This window comes from Ostrinia furnacalis, unplaced genomic scaffold (assembly GCF_004193835.3).
Source record: "Ostrinia furnacalis isolate ACB-3 unplaced genomic scaffold, ASM419383v2 OfSCF6157, whole genome shotgun sequence".
Lineage (NCBI taxonomy): Eukaryota > Metazoa > Arthropoda > Insecta > Lepidoptera > Crambidae > Ostrinia > Ostrinia furnacalis.
In genome coordinates, this window is record NW_021136396.1 from 133,273 (window position 1) to 149,607 (window position 16,335).

Sequence of the window (16,335 nt, forward strand, 5' to 3'; positions counted from 1 at the left end):
AACTGGGACCGCGGTCCCAGTAGCCGGATCCGTAAAAAATAAATAATTTTCTTCCGGCAACTGGGACCACTCATAGATAACTTAGAGAAATATGTTATTCAAGCCAAAATCGGTACAGTCATACGAAAAAAAAATCTAAATTATTTATATGAATATCATTGATTCGTTCTAGACATGATTTTATACTATGCTTAGCAATAAGTAGATTAAGCTAGGCCAATTTTACATACAAATACTAATATTGGACTGAATACTGTAAAGCATTTTCTACCAGTAAATTATTATTTACTAAATTTCATTTATGTAGTACAACATATTTTAATGCTTATTATTTTAAATCCACTATAAATCTACTAATATATAAGTACTATAAATCAAACGACAGATTTTTTTATTAAATCAGTATAACCAAGCTATGGCGTATAATTTTATCCCCAGACACTTTTATTCATGAATGTACAAATATTTCAATTTTTTCAAATAATACATACAATGTATTTTATCTTTTCTTTCAAGCGGTATGAGATGACAAAAGAAAAACAATAAAAGTATTCATGTGGACAATTAATCCCGCGGTATAAGTTTTGAGCAGTGTGAGTTGACTAAAGCCTCGTCGATTTAAAGGTCAGGTAGCCCTTTTTAAATAAATATTTTATATTAATAAATGATGTTTTTAAATTAAAAAGGATTTTTCTTCAATTATTACACCTAAAAAATTTACGTTTGTACATTTTTTTTTCAATTATCATTTACAAGTGGTCCCAGTTGCCGGAAGAAAATTATTTATTTTTTACGGATCCGGCGACTGGGACCGCGGTCCCAGTTAATTGCGGTCCCGGTCATAACCGGCTTCCAAAGCTTCACGACTAATAGCTATTTCATTAATGAACAATATTTTATTAATTTTATTATTAAGGTGACTGCTTTTATCAGTAAAATTAAAAAATAAGATCTTCTTTTATTTTATAATCAATCCCTAAAAATAAAATTACAGCATCTTAAAATTCAAGTAGGGACAAGTAAACTTATATGCGCGCTGTACTGTACCCCAAGCACGAATAAATATTGTCGTTCTTGTTAAGCCATAGTAATCGTTTTTTTTATGAAAACCAGAACAGCGCTACGGTCGATTACGTATAATTATACGACTACGAGAGTTATTCGTGCTCGGGCTACTGTATTGTAAGTTAATATTGTATCGTTCGCGCGCAGGATGGGGTTTGCGGTTTCTCACTTCCGTTGCTAATTTTATGGTTTCATACATCCTGAGTAACGATACTTTGTACAAAACGTGTCCTTTTACGTCTTAAAACTATATCGATTACCTACTTATACTTACATTTGATTTTCTAACTAAACAATGTACAAACCTCAAAATGATCTACACCCGTATTCACAAACGATGCTTGCTTAAGTGAATCAGGAAATCGAACGCACATTGAATAGAGCTCTGCGATTGGTTCGTGTGTGACCCTGTGCGTCCACGCGTACTGTGAGACCTCACAGTAATGTTTGTAAATACGGGCGTTAGGTAGATAGCTACAGATTACATACACAAAACCTTCCTTTAATGATGACTTGGTTTAATTCGAAAGAGCACCAGCGCCTTCTCCGAATCACAAGCCCGGCACCTAATCGCAAGTCTTAAAAGGAATGAGTCTTAAATTCACAGATATCAAAGAAATCTTTTTCCGGAAATTCGTTCTGTTATCTGAACCTGCTGATTTCGTGCTTTCCATTACCACAATCGGTGTTACAACATAGAATGCTATATCTGTACTTATCTCGAATAAAGTATTTACCTTTTTCAAGGAAATTAACCCAACGACCAACATTTATTTCGTTTTTAATGTTTTGCAGTTTACAAAATGGACTTACAACTTTTCAGGATTTTATTTCAGACACGTGTAGATATAGTAGTTGTAGCAATTCACGAAGGTGAGTGAGCTTTACATGTGTGATGTGGTGGCTCGCTACTATTCGTTATAAAAAGTTTTGATAGATAGGTATTACACTATCTTTATGTGCATGTAAGTACACGTACAAACAGAAGTAAAGCTCACTCGCCTTCGTGAGTTGCAAGAACTATAGTTCATTCAACTTATGATGGTGATTTAGACAGATAAAACGTTTCGTTTTATGATTCTAACTTTCTACGAATAAAAATATTGAGTTGTAAAAATCAATTACTTTTGTGTGTTTTCATCCTTCCAAAATATCAATCACTAATCTTTCTCAATTAACCTAAACAAGAATTTCTAATTATTTATTAGTTTATTATTTAGAAAAAATTGTGAAAAAATATTAAATGAATTGCTTCTGCGTTAGTCGGAACTTTTGCTCATAGGGATGGGACATAAACAATCGCAATAAATCAGTAATCGGCATGGTGGTCATCTTAAAATCGAACCACGATTATTATCTCAGGCAGGTCAAAGCTAAGTCAGTACGTGTGCGTTTGCCTTTGATGACGGTTTTGTTTTATGCGATTTCTCCACGTATTGTTTGTTATTGTTATTTTGATGTTTTATTGAATAAAATGCATAATTATATTATTTAATTCTTTGTGATTTATTTTGTACCACTAAGAATATTTACGTTTATTCCATTTCCAGATAGTTCAAATTCATAGATATAATTTTGATCAAGATTAAAAATCAAACAAATAAAAGGCGATTAGATTTCTATAGAAAATATTCTCGATTCTAAAAAATATCGATTAGGTTTATAAGGAGCGCCTCACTAAATAGAACTGTCATAATCACCATCTTACGCTGAATCATAAAGTTAATATTCCTTCGGAATAGAGCAACAATCACGAGCTGTCAAACGAAACCAAAAATGAGATGTCATATGTGTGTGTAAAAATAAATATGTGTGCATGTCAGTGATGTATGTATGTCGTTACTTTTCACATGAATATCGATATCGAATTAAATATTAATTAACACCTAACAGTAATAATATAAATAGAATAGGATGGAATGGGATTGTAGGTATATGGAAATTGGGAGAGTGGCCAAAGAAAATAAAAAAAAAACTCAGAAGATTAAAATTATTCAACTTATTTATTTGGAAGAATGAGAGTTACAAACATCAAGACATCCATACAAACTTTCGCATTTATAATATTAGTAGGAGTAAAACAATAATTAAAAAATGATAGTGAGGATCATTTCGATTTTTAGCTGTGAATGCAGATTTATAGGGCTAAGAAATCCTTAATACACAGTGCAAAAATTTTTGTTCTACGACAAAAATTGACGAAGTTATGGCCAAATTACTAAAAAAGTTCACTGACCACCCGGCGCGGGGACGATGACGTCATTATATCCGATCCGAACGCTGCCGGCGTACTGCGTGGATAGAAAATATTTTTTTCTAGCCAAATTATCAGTTTTAGAGAAAAACTTGTAATGACATTTATTCATCAGAATAAAGTAAGCTATCGATAGGTAATTTTTAAAAATGGAAATTGTGAAAAATAACGCAAAAAATCCATACGCTCATACGATTCAATGGCACGCAGAGACGCGATTGGGGTCTCCGCGGTGGTATATTTGGCGATTTATTCAAATAAAGTGTACATAAGTGTTGTTAGAGTCATATCTTCTTCCAAGTAAAATATAAAAATGTATAAGTATTAATTTATTTACTTCTAACAATAAGGTATAACTTCTAACAATAAGACATTGCTATGAAAATCATTTCGATGTACACTTAATATATTAACTAACAGGTAATTACAAAATAATACTTTTCTATATTCACATACAAACGCCATTTATGTACCTACATAATCAGCAGTGACTGTGATAAACAGCGCAGAAAATATATTTATCGATTGTGGTACAACCCTAGTGTAAAACGAAAATTATTTCTTTACACAAAATATTCATAAATTCTGGATTAAGAGCATGAAATCTTTGCTTACAACTTAAATTAATGTTTAAAGAACATAATTATCACACTTAGTGCTTAAAATTCTAAGCGCATTCACAAAAATAAAGCTAAAGTTTGGAGGTGTCGATTTCAATAAATTTACCTGTGAAATGAATATTTTGCAGGATTATTCCTTTGGTGTACATCACAATCAAGGACGGAACAGGTCACCATTATATAAGAAAACAAATTTTCCAAAAATAAACAGGATTTTACGATATTTTTATAAAAAACTATAATTTAAAATTTTCTTTGTGCCTCTATGTGTCACTGCCTGTCAAATCTTTCGCAAAAATGGTTCTATTGACGTGACGATGATAGCATCACACATCTCTTTTTATCACACAGGGTTGCAGATAGTGACATCTCGCTCGCTCATTCTTTGTTGCTCTATTCCGAAGGAATATTAACTTTATGCGCTGAATGGACTATAGGTACCTATATAAATCACGTTTATGAAAAATTGACACAGTCCAAAATTCATACAGCAGCCTCGCTCGTCTGTAGACGGAGTTATACCCTAATTTGTTTTTGTCACACATGTTCTAGTCTTTCATAATGAAAACAATAACGGATATGGTATCCCCAAACAAAAGGTTGCTAAGTTGAGCATAGGTGTAGGTACATAAAGAAAGCCACATTATCAGTGTGCTTACCATGAGTTTACGTCAGGTGTGCTCGCTAGCGACTGCGTAAAAAAATGACATTTAAATGTATGACATATTGTGCAGCGCCCCTAGCGGCTACTTTCAAGAAATAAAATCTTCATAGAATTTTTTGACGTATTCGCTAGCGAGCTCACCTAACGTAAACTCATGGTAGGCACACTGTACAAGCTTCGGTACTTAAATGGTGCATGTGTTTAAAATAGGAGCCGGCGGGCTTCCTGGCCGCCGAGCCACGATCCCGGATCCGCGCTTCCTTCCTCATCACTGCTGTTTGCACTGATAAAACTAACATTTTGGCACACATTTTGGTGACTACAGATTCTGCAGTTGATTTTTAGACTGTGCATCACTTTGAAGATTTAACTCTGGTTTGGAAGCTTTGCCCAAAAAGAAACTTACGTTAGAATGTCAAATTGTTGTCACAAGTTATAATTACGTAAGTATGCTGTCCATAAAGTGTTTTAGGGCGAAATCAAAGTGAATAAATACTAATTATCTACTTACAAACTGCAGTAGGCATTTGCTATGGAACTGCTAAATGCACTAGCAATATTTTAAAAATACCCAAAATTCTAGTTTGAATTTAACTTTACCAGTAACAGCATAACTGGAAATAGCTTACCTACCTTGGACGAGTATAAAATTAACACTAGGTTGTTTACTCTTATCTAATTTATAGACCAAAGTAAACATATTTAATTGAATCAAACAAAAAACATCGGTACCGTTAAACGTAATATGATGTAATTTATTGCGATAGCGACAACTAATATGTAAACCGTTACCTCACGTCGTTAGCGGACTTGTTTGTCGTTTAGATTCGTCTGTAAACAGACAACTCATGTGCGCATTGGCGAATATTGCTAAATTAGTGTACCTACCTAGATTCCTTCTAATTGTGCCGATAGGGACTTGAGGTAGTAGCTCAGTGACAAATTGCCACCAATGTTCAATGTGAACAGTCCTTTAATCTCTGGCCATTTTTCATCACAGCGGACACTTATGCTTTCTTTTCTCTAAATCTAACGGCCACACATAGCGTCCTTCTACGTCTTATTGGCAGGGTTATCGAAAATAGGACGTTCGAACGTTCGTTGGGAAATGCGACAACATGCGGCCTCACTCAGACGAAGTGGTCTTTGCTAGCTACTGAACAATTTCCATTAATGTTCCCGTTCGCGCGAATAAGTGCCTAATTCAATAACGCGCATGCACAACTTTCATACGATTTCAGAGGCGGCGTCTAAGAGCAATATGAATTTGCAAGGCTCATCACATATTTACTCGTATATATCATTTTGAGTGTTATTTTTATTTGCTTCTCTTCTTCTTTTTGAATATTCTGTTATTAATCTTATTTTATTATGTGCCTACATTTTACTCAAGTATGTAAGTATAAAGTATTGGCGGAGGAGTCATGGATCCTTTAGCTCTCACTGACTCTCTGTCATTATCTAAGTAGGTACTTAAATAAATAACTTCATCTCTTAAAACATACTCCAGTGCCTCTACCATGAGTTTACCTACCGAGCATCTCGCTATCGAGGGCGTAAAAAAATGTATGGCAAATTGTACAGCGCCTCTAGCGGTTAGTAGCTGAACCACAGCAAAACTAAAAACACTACCATGAGTTCATCTCAAATCGTTAGGTAAGAAAACCTATCTAAATGAATACGATAGCGACTAAAGTTTTTATTTAGTTTCATACAAATAACCATAAAGTTANACATTTTATGTACAAGAAGTAAAGTGAATATTCATGTTAATTATAATATTTACTAAAGTAAAAATCAGAACGTTCTTATGGTAAATTTTCTCAATCATATCATAATTTTAAAAGTCCAATACACAATCCCATCTCAATAGAAAAAATATACAAAAATAAAACTTTCACCATCAAGACCGAATGTTCCTTGCAAAGAACTTTTATTTTCAAACGAAAAAAAATCTTACAAAACTACTTCAAATTGGGAAAAATAATTTTTTTGCTTGTTTAGCAGTATTTTAACTTAAATTATACTGGTCAGTTTTGCAATTAAACTACGTTTACGTGAAGAAAAAAAATTAATCGTACATCATGTCTTCTCGGACGAACCACCTTGTCAAAGAAAAATGATAATTTGACAGTGACATTTTGTTTTTTTTATATAAAAAAGTTCGGATACCTGATTTTGAATACTTTAAGCCATACACTATCACTCTTTTTTTTCGATAGGCGCGAATTTTCGAACTTAAATTTATCGCTAAAGTTTTAGTTCCTCTGAAGGCACATCCGGCGATACTTCGAAATCACCTCCGAAAATGTCTCGGCGTTACTGACTACAAAGTTTCAGTTCCTTCTGAGGCACATCCGGGCTTACGAGGTTAACGTGACTCACACTGTATTATATTATATTATATTATATTATATTATATAGGCGAAAGTTTGGATATCATGATGTCTGGATGTTTGTTACTCTTTCACGCAAAAACTACTGAACGGATTTTGTTGAAACTACAATATTATTGTTTACTAGCTGACCCGGCGAACTTCGTACCGCCTTAGCGTAGAGATTTTCTTAATATTTTTTTCCGTAAGAACCATCCTTGGACTTCCACAAACATTTAAAAAAAAGAATTATCGAAATCGGTTCAGCCGTTCACACGTGATGCCGTGACAACGCGAAACGGGTTTCATTTTTATATATATAGATAACCCAGATTAACATATAGGCTATAATTTATGACGATTTATATGACAAATAAATTTCAATAAATAAATATGTGACGTGTCTATCATATAATATAAAAGCGCCATCTATCGTGATTGGTTGGACGTTCGTAAATATTCATGCGGGGGAAAGCCGTAAAACGCCATTTATCAACATGATAATATCAGTCTACGAGGTCTACGCGTACGAAGTCCCGGGCGGCCGCTAGTTTTGAATATTTTTTCATAAACATATTTTAATGTGAATTGAAATGAAATTTAAATATTTTATTATTAGTTATTATAATTATTAACTGTAATCTTAAACCTATGACTGTGTGTTGAAATAAATGACTTATTATTATTATAAACCACACGTATTAAAATAATAATTAACATAACTAAACTATACTTACTTAGTCCTACGAGGACTAAGTAATATAGGTAACTATAATTAACTCAATACTTACATAATTAAGTTTAATTTCCAAACTCTGGTAGGTTAGTTTATTGGTACTAGTAGGTACTGCTGTTTAAAATAGGTAATCGCGCGCTGCGCGTGTTCATTTTGGCTAAGTTAACACATTCTGAAATAATGATGCGTGCTCATAGAATGGTAGGACTTACGTGACCAATGTTCATTGGAGAAAGGTTTTTTTTTGGAATCGAATCATCTAGTCTATATATATAAAAATGAAACCCGTTTCGCGTTGTCACGGCATCACGTGTGAACGGCTGAACCGATTTCGATAATTCTTTTTTTTAAATGTTTGTGGAAGTCCAAGGATGGTTCTTACGGAAAAAAATATTAAGAAAATCTCTACGCTAAGGCGGTACGAAGTTCGCCGGGTCAGCTAGTTGTAGATATTTATGCCTAGTCCTGCCGAGACAAACATACTTAATTATTTACTAACATTTACAGTTCCACGAATATGGATTACGGAATATCTATTCGGCAGTTTTTGTAAAGGCACACGCTAAATATAACATAAATTAATATTACGTTTGGCTCGAAATAACGTTTTGCGCGTAAAAATAATATTTCAGACGTGATCTATTTAAATCTTTCAGACGCGCGAAATAGCGTCCGCCTGCGCTGCATGTGGGCGAAGTGGGAGGTCGTTTGATAGCAAATACATAAAATATAGAGAGCTGTGTGATGATACTAAAAAGAATTTACTTGTGACTAATTACTACAATATTAATCACCAACATTGGCTTAATAAAGATTGGGTACTTAATTTTGGATACCTATGTACCTAAGTAGGCTGTTGTGTTACTGTTTGTGACAATAGTTTTTTTAACTCTTATCAGCATCAACACTAAAAAGGTAAGTATCCCGCTTGCTAGAATTTACCTTAAATGGAACCCTGATAGCTATTTATAAATAAACGGTCCAAATTACCTACTTTTTTTTTTTTTGCTAGTTAGCTACTTACTATTCATGTTGACGCTCCATAAATACCTGCCTGCTGTGTATGAAGATATTTACGCAGATTAAAATGTTCTACTCTCATTGAGAAAAAGAAGATTGCGATGTGTATGCTGCCGATCAAGTTACGGCTTAAAACTTTTACTAAAACTTTTTCGGAACGAAATAGTGAGGCTCGGACACGGCAACTTACCACGTAATATGACTATTAGTTTAATCACCTGACGAACTGGAAACTAAAAGAGAAAGTATCTTTTTAACACCTGTTTCCAAAAGTAAGAGTTATGAATGTCTCAGCTCGTCATTATTACCGTAGGTAGGTACTCAACGTTGCGATTTGGTACATTTGTTGGATGATTAGTTTTTTATGTTCTTCATTTCTGCTCGGCATCTAGTACTAATGACGTATGTAGCTTGGGAATAGTATCATCTCGCAGTGTCATCTAGTTCCAAAGAAAAAATGCATGTAGATAGCTACTTTGGAATAGTATCATTTCACGTATCATCTAGTCCCAAAAAAAATGCAAATGTAAGCATTCATAGACTATCATGATGATTTAGGAATAGGTACAGAAAAAAGTGATATCTAAAAAAACGACGCTGAAAAAGTATAAAACAAGATTTTCAGAATACTGAACTGAACAAAGTTGCTAATGTAGTTGCATAGTAATTTTCACAGATATCTGTGGTAATTTTCATGTTTGGAAAACCGCAGTCACACGTTGTCAAAGTGCTACGGTAGGTAGGTATATTATAACGTGTGACTACGCCTTTCCAAACATGAAAATTACTATGCAACTACATTAGCAACTTTGTTCATTTCAGTATTCTGAAAATCTTGTTTTAATACTTTTTCAGCGTCGTTTTTTGTCGTAGTTGGGTTTTAGTTTTTTTACTTTTTACTTAATTATTTGTACCATTTTGGTGTTAAAGTGTATTTGTGGCGCATAATATTAACAAAAGTTAAATTGATGAATTAATAAGTACTAAAGATGCTATGAACGAAAAGATATGTGAATTATATGCAATCAGCCCATGAATACAGGTAAAGTCACAAGCAAATGCTTGTAAATATATATATACTTATTCAAAATGTTCAAGTAAAGCGCTTTCAAATGATACCAAACACGGCATATTTATCTTAACTTTAATTTTTTACTCTGTATGTTTTGTCTGCTAGAGGGCGCCACATTAGATTTTGTGAAACCCCATATAGCCTATAACCAGCGGACAATTAAGACGCTTCTAATGATATGTCATTTGTCGAATTCTGATAAGTAAGTAGTTTAGAAGTTACGAGGGAACAGATGAACATACATACATACATACATAGCCTGTCAAAATCATAACCCTCCTTTTGCTTTGCCGTAGTCGGGTAAAAATAAAAACGATAATCATTCTTAAATATGTTATTTATTTATTGGAAGACATACGTTTGTGGTATACAATATTTTTAACAAGGTAGATAAGTTTAATAGACTAAAATAATGATCTAAATCAAGAGAAGTTAAAATATCTATAGGAAACTTCAATTCAAGATAAGAATTTAAACCATTCATCATTTTTTATACTTATTCAATTTATGGCACTCACTATTGCTTATCAAACGATAAATCACAATAAATTACCTACTTGTCAACAAAATAATATTTATAGTTAAAGAGTACATAATATTCTAAACATATTAATTACACAAATAACTGACTGAAACTGAATTCAAATTGACCAGTATAAAATAAAGGTTTAAATAAGTAATATTACGTAATACCTAAAGAATATTTTATAATACTGTTTATGCTTCATATAATTTCAATAATACTGTAACACACTAACAAATTACATTAAAGTTGTTTGAGAGTTTTTCGCAAGGCATCCAAATAAATTTCAGCGTGCTTTGGTGCGAAAATCAGAGCTGGGCGAAGACGTATAGCCAGCTCGCCACAGGCGCCGCCCAGAACACCTACAATAAAAATATGTGCGTAAGTACGTAATAAAACCGACAATAAACGGCAACGTTACAACGAATTGACGGGTGATTATTACGAGTTCATTATTATTCTGTGGTATTTATTAAATAAGCCAAAATGAACATTGAAATTATACAGGCTGTTTGGTGGAAGGTTAGACTTTCGTGGGTGGGTAGGAAGGTCATTTTAAAAATACAAGTTCGCCCATTTGACCCTAAGTCACAGAATAAGTAATAGTACTGTGAGCGATTTTTTTTAATTGATATTAATAATTTGTGTATTATTATCTGGGGGCACGGCAGTNGCAAATAACTTACCATGAGTTGCAATTTTCAAAGATGTCATCGAAAAATACCTTAGCTGTCACAGTAACGTAACTCACTGGCTTATTGACGTGTGAAAAGCGAAATAAAATTGTGGTTTTAGGTGTTTTCTTTATTAAATTATGTCGGAACGAAGTTTATTACGATGGAAAATGTTATCAGCATGTGGGCAGACCTCCAACTAGGTGGACCGACGATCTGGTGAAGGTCGCGGGAAGAACCTGGATGCGGGCAGCGCAGGACCGGTCATTGTGGAGATCCTTGGGGGAGGGAGAGCATGCTGCGTTTCCCAGAGATATGCGAGGGAATAGTGTCGTGCGAGGATGTCTAGCTGTGCTGTGAAAATGTGTGCGGATTTCCACCAAAGCTGTGCGAGGAAAATGTATCGTACGAGGATGTGTAGCAGAGCTTTGAAAATGCTCATAAGTGTTGTACAGTCTGAGCCGTTTCCACCAGAGATGTGCTGACCGAGGCGAGGTAAATGAAGCGATTCTAGGTTCTTTACAAACACATCCTTCGCTACGCATCCTCGCACATCTCTGGTGGAAACGCAGCCTTACGAGATCATGATAGAAAGCTAAGCCGACAATGAATATTTTCATAAGTTGAAATTTACTTTTGTTTTTAATCAGTCTGTGTATTATGTAGGTATTAGGTTTTGTGAAATAAATAGTCAATAAAAATTAATCATTTTATTTTCAACTAGCTTTTGCCCGCGGCTTCGGCCGCGTGAAATTTAGTTTGTCACAGATCGTCATATGTTAATCTGGGTTATAAACAATAATGCTGTAAAGTTTCATCAAAATCCGTTCAGTAATTTTTGCGTGAAAGAGTAGGTAACAAACATCCAGACATCATGACATCCAAACTTTCGCATTTTTAATATTAAGTAGGATATTAGTAGGATATATATTTACTTAATTATTAAATACATATCCTACTGACGAGTTTGCTACGTATTGTATGTTTAGTGACCATGAAAGATTAAAACAATATAATGTATTTAATTAATTATAATATCTTAAGTTCTACAATAATAAGGTAGGTAGGTATATCCATCCAGTTACCCTAGGTCTTTATTATGGATTTAATTTACAAGTAGGTGAGCACTCTGCTCTAAACCCTTTGGCTTCAGGGAAGAACCTGGACCGCCACCAGTCCATGCAGTGTTCCCTTGGCAGCTCTGTGTATGCGAGTTGCCTTCTTCTTGCTGTTTAAAGTCACTCCACACCTTAACAAATAAACATTACAAATAATAATGACGAAATATGGACGAAATAAGATAAAAGCAATCAAAATGAATATAGTAGTACGTATTTATACACACTTTTCTCAATTTCTCAGTAGTTTTGGTGTCGCCGGTGGCATCAGCATTTCACGTTCGCGTGTCCGTTAGTTCCACCCATCGTTGACTAATGTTGGCTCTTTCTTGGGGCCCTTCAGTGGGCATACTCAGATCGCCATATCTATAGAAAAACAACTTTATTGTATCTAGAAAATATAAATCTAGCACTGATATTACTGAATTTTAGCTAGGCACGTGGAAGTTATGCTGGAAAGGTTGTATTTCTCCAAAAAAACCAGCTCAAAATTATTCGTTTAATTTCGAAATTCCTCCACCACATAGTATGTTTATTTTTACTTAACTTACCTTTCCATAAATTCTACAATCGGTTTAAACGGATAGCCGCAGGTTCTCATTTTCCTATCCTGGTTAAATAATCCAATTTTTGTGGAAAATTATTCATCAATAATTCTTCAAGAAAACATGTTTTTTTGTCTGTTGTCATGACAACAGCTGCGTCAAAGTCGCAATGACAAGAAATAAACAATACAAATTGAAAATCATCATGTTAATTCAGCTTTAAGCACTGTTCTAGGACACTTAAATTTTGCAGTGTTATTTTTGACATTTTCGTTATTTCCTACTCTATCTTTTCTATATAGTTAGAAAGGAGCGGCATTCGTTCTTTCATTCATCCATTCATAGAGTGTGAAGTTGGATACGTTTACATGCTCACCAACATGACATCACAAAACCATCGAATTATCGCTAGCGAGTATAGTTCCAAAATACTGGACTGTCCTGTCGATGACATTGACAGTGGGGCGCCACCGTCAATACCGGATCGCTGGTACAGATTTTTTCCATGTTGGAAACCATACAGTGTGAGTCACGTTAAAGTGTACATATGAAAATAGATGAAACTAGACCTATTTTTATCGACAAAAAAGAGGTCAAAAAATTTTTGAGATTATTTTTTAATTTTTTTTTGAATATTTTTTCTTTCAATTACTTATTGTAAAGAAAACGTAATAACTTTTAAACTAAGCGGTATATCCTGATAAAATAAAAACAGTAATGATGCTAAATAATAGGCGATACTAAAAAAACACATAAAATACACAAAAAATGCCAACAAATAATAAAAAATGATACTTTTTGAAAAAAATCTGCTTTTAAATTCGTGTTTTTTTGGTTATTTGATAAATTTCTTCAAAAAATGCCCCTATAATAGGTGGTTTTTATTACTTTGTATTATTCTCTATCGTATTACCTTCGTAAAACCAAAAATCGCATGTCTCTATCCCTATCACAACATTTGCTATGATCGTTTGAACAAAGGCCTGCCACAACATTTTTCTCCGCTACAGGTAGAGACAATTTTAATTTTAACTAAAATGCTTATTTTACTTCGAAATCTTTTGTTTTTATTTGAAATCTAACTTGTCTTTATCAAAATTACAAATCTAGAGCCATTTTCAGTTTCGTTGTTAACGAAGCGTTGAATGGCGCGCCCGGAGAGGCTTAGTTCAAACGATCATTGCAAACGTTGTGATAGGGATAGATACATGCGATTTTTGGTTTTACGAAGGTAATACGATAGAGAATAATACAAAGTAAGAAAAACCACCGGTTATAGGGGCATTTTTTGGAGAAATTTATCAAATAATCAAAAAAACACGAATTTAAAAGCAGAATTTTTTCAAAAAGTATCATTTTTTATTATTTGTTGGCCTTTTTTGTGTATTTTATGTATTTTTTTAGTATCGCCTGTTATTTAGCATTATTACTGTTTTTATTTTACCAGGATATACCGCTTAGTTTAAAAGTTATTACGTTTTCTTTACAATAAGTAATTGGAAGAAATAATATTCAATAAAAAATTTAAAAAAAATCTCAAAAATTTTTTGACCTCTTTTTTGTCGATAAAAATAGGTCTAGTTTCATATATTTTCATATGTACACTTTAACGTGACTCACACTGTATAGTTGAACGATGGTAGCGCCCCCCTGTCATTGAGTTTGGTGGGACAGTTCAGCGTGGGTCATCTATAAAGTATACGGTAATTGAACTCATGGTATGATTTTAATGCAAACTTCATCGATCCACGTTTAAACTCTATCGACTGTAGTATACGAATACAAGTTTTCGATGGCAACTCATGGTAGAGGCACAGGTCCGGAATATTCCCATTGAGTGGTAATGTTGGGATCCACTGCCGGGAATATTGCCGACATGGCGAACGTTTCTGGAAACAGCACATCTCTAGTTACGAGCTATCTACCAGACAACTTAACTATTTTTCCGGACCGTCTCGCAGTTTAATAGGCACATAGTGGTAGTCAAAGTTGTTAACCCCTAATGTAACTGTCTGAAAGTTTTAAGAGCGTATAACAGAACCTATTGAGCCGAGCGATGCGCTTTTGTGTCGATTTAAGCCACGGTCTACAACTTCTAAACGATTTAACTTATCAAGTTGTAAGTTTCGGCAAGAGACTTTTAGCATGCGCACCGCGAATATTATAAGTAGCGCATCAGCTGTAATGTTAGTCCTAAAGTTTACTTTAGTTAGGAAATGGAGGTACCTATCTTATATCTATTACTAGCTGTGCCCGCGACTTCGTTCGCGTGAAAACCCGTTTTCGCAACATTTTTCATTTTTGCTCTGCAACTATACTTATATAGCCTATAGCCTTCCTCGATAAATCTAACACTGAAAGAATGTTTCAAATCGGACCAGTAGTTCCTGAGATTAGCGCGTTCAAGTAAACAAACAAACAAACTCTTCAGCTTTATAATATTAGTATAGAAGTATAGATTATTTGAGTAAAATTCGTTACGAATATCAAAATGGCCACGAATTGTTACGCAAAAGCTCTGCCGTTATTCGTAAGGCAGGTAATCAGTGCCGAAGAATATACAAAGTAGGATTTTTAAATAGGGCTGTTCATTTCTCCCCAGTTCTCTAACGTCATTTCATTCTCGAAATGCGAAAGCGTAGCCGTAAATTACATTTATTTATACCGAGCAGTATCTGACTTGATTTATTTTCTTTTTGTGGTACTTAGCACGTTCACGGCGAGGTAAAAATGTATACCCAAGGAGAATTAACAAAAAACGTGCTGGAAATTATTATTTTATACTTACTTTGTTTGTGCAGTTAGTTAAATACATCGTTGTTGGGCAAAACGAATGGACAGATTCATTAAAAGGGTCTCAACTCTCAGGTCAGGTCGGGTCAAAGGCACTCTCGCCGTGCTGTTGGCAACATGAACAAAATAATAAAATTGGTTAATTAATTCAATTGGGTAATAAACTACTTCTTGCCATGCAAAAGCTGAATGTATCACAATTGTATTATGTATTTTTTTGTAATCAAAGCCGACATCTTTATAAAGACCGAGGTATGGAATTTTAACGAGTTACCTACCTGACAAATGGTGTTTTATAATTATTAGTTTAGCTAGTTCATTTTGAGTAGGTACTTACCTGGAGATAAAACTAATGCCCCTCACCTACTTGCAAGTTAATCATCCTCATCTTTTCTTGCCTAAAATAAAAAACAATTGATTTCATGTTGGTCCTGATAGCCTATTTTTTTTTACTTACTTATCTCATTTTTGTTCCACTTCGAAACAGAAAATAGAGCGCTATTTTTTTTTGTCAAATTTTTAACTATTTATGTTACAAGGCTTTCTCTGTGTACACACATTAATGTAGTAGATCCACTATGTAGGTACTACGATAAATAGGTTAGGTGAACCAAACCAGAGACGGTTCCGTGCCCGCGGCCTCCCCCGAGAGCCATTTGCCTCGAAAAGCTTTTAATAACATATCCTAACTCACTTTCGCAAGTTTCTAAAACAGCTCCGTCATAATTAATTAAATGTGAGCTTTTAATAAGCATGAAATTGTCCTTTAGTTCGTGGATTATTTACATAATTTACTGTGGTAAGAATAATGGGGCGTTTGAGAAGAAACGACTTCGAAGTCGAACTAGGTAAGAGGCGACTAGACAAATTTCGACA

General features: G+C 34.1%; 1 protein-coding gene and 1 long non-coding RNA gene across 3 annotated transcripts in view; one reads left to right on the forward strand and one right to left on the reverse strand.

Moving 5' to 3' along the window:
• The window catches only part of tutl (immunoglobulin superfamily member turtle), a 90,755-nt gene that overhangs the window by 40,067 nt on the left and 34,353 nt on the right, over positions 1 to 16,335 (forward strand). The gene's annotated exons all lie outside the window — the stretch shown is intronic.
• LOC114362062 (uncharacterized) lies at positions 12,144 to 12,796 on the reverse strand. Its single transcript, XR_003656652.1, has 3 exons — positions 12,673 to 12,796; positions 12,349 to 12,487; positions 12,144 to 12,252 (listed from the first exon to the last, which is right to left on the reverse strand). It is a non-coding gene; the product is annotated as an uncharacterized LOC114362062 (long non-coding RNA).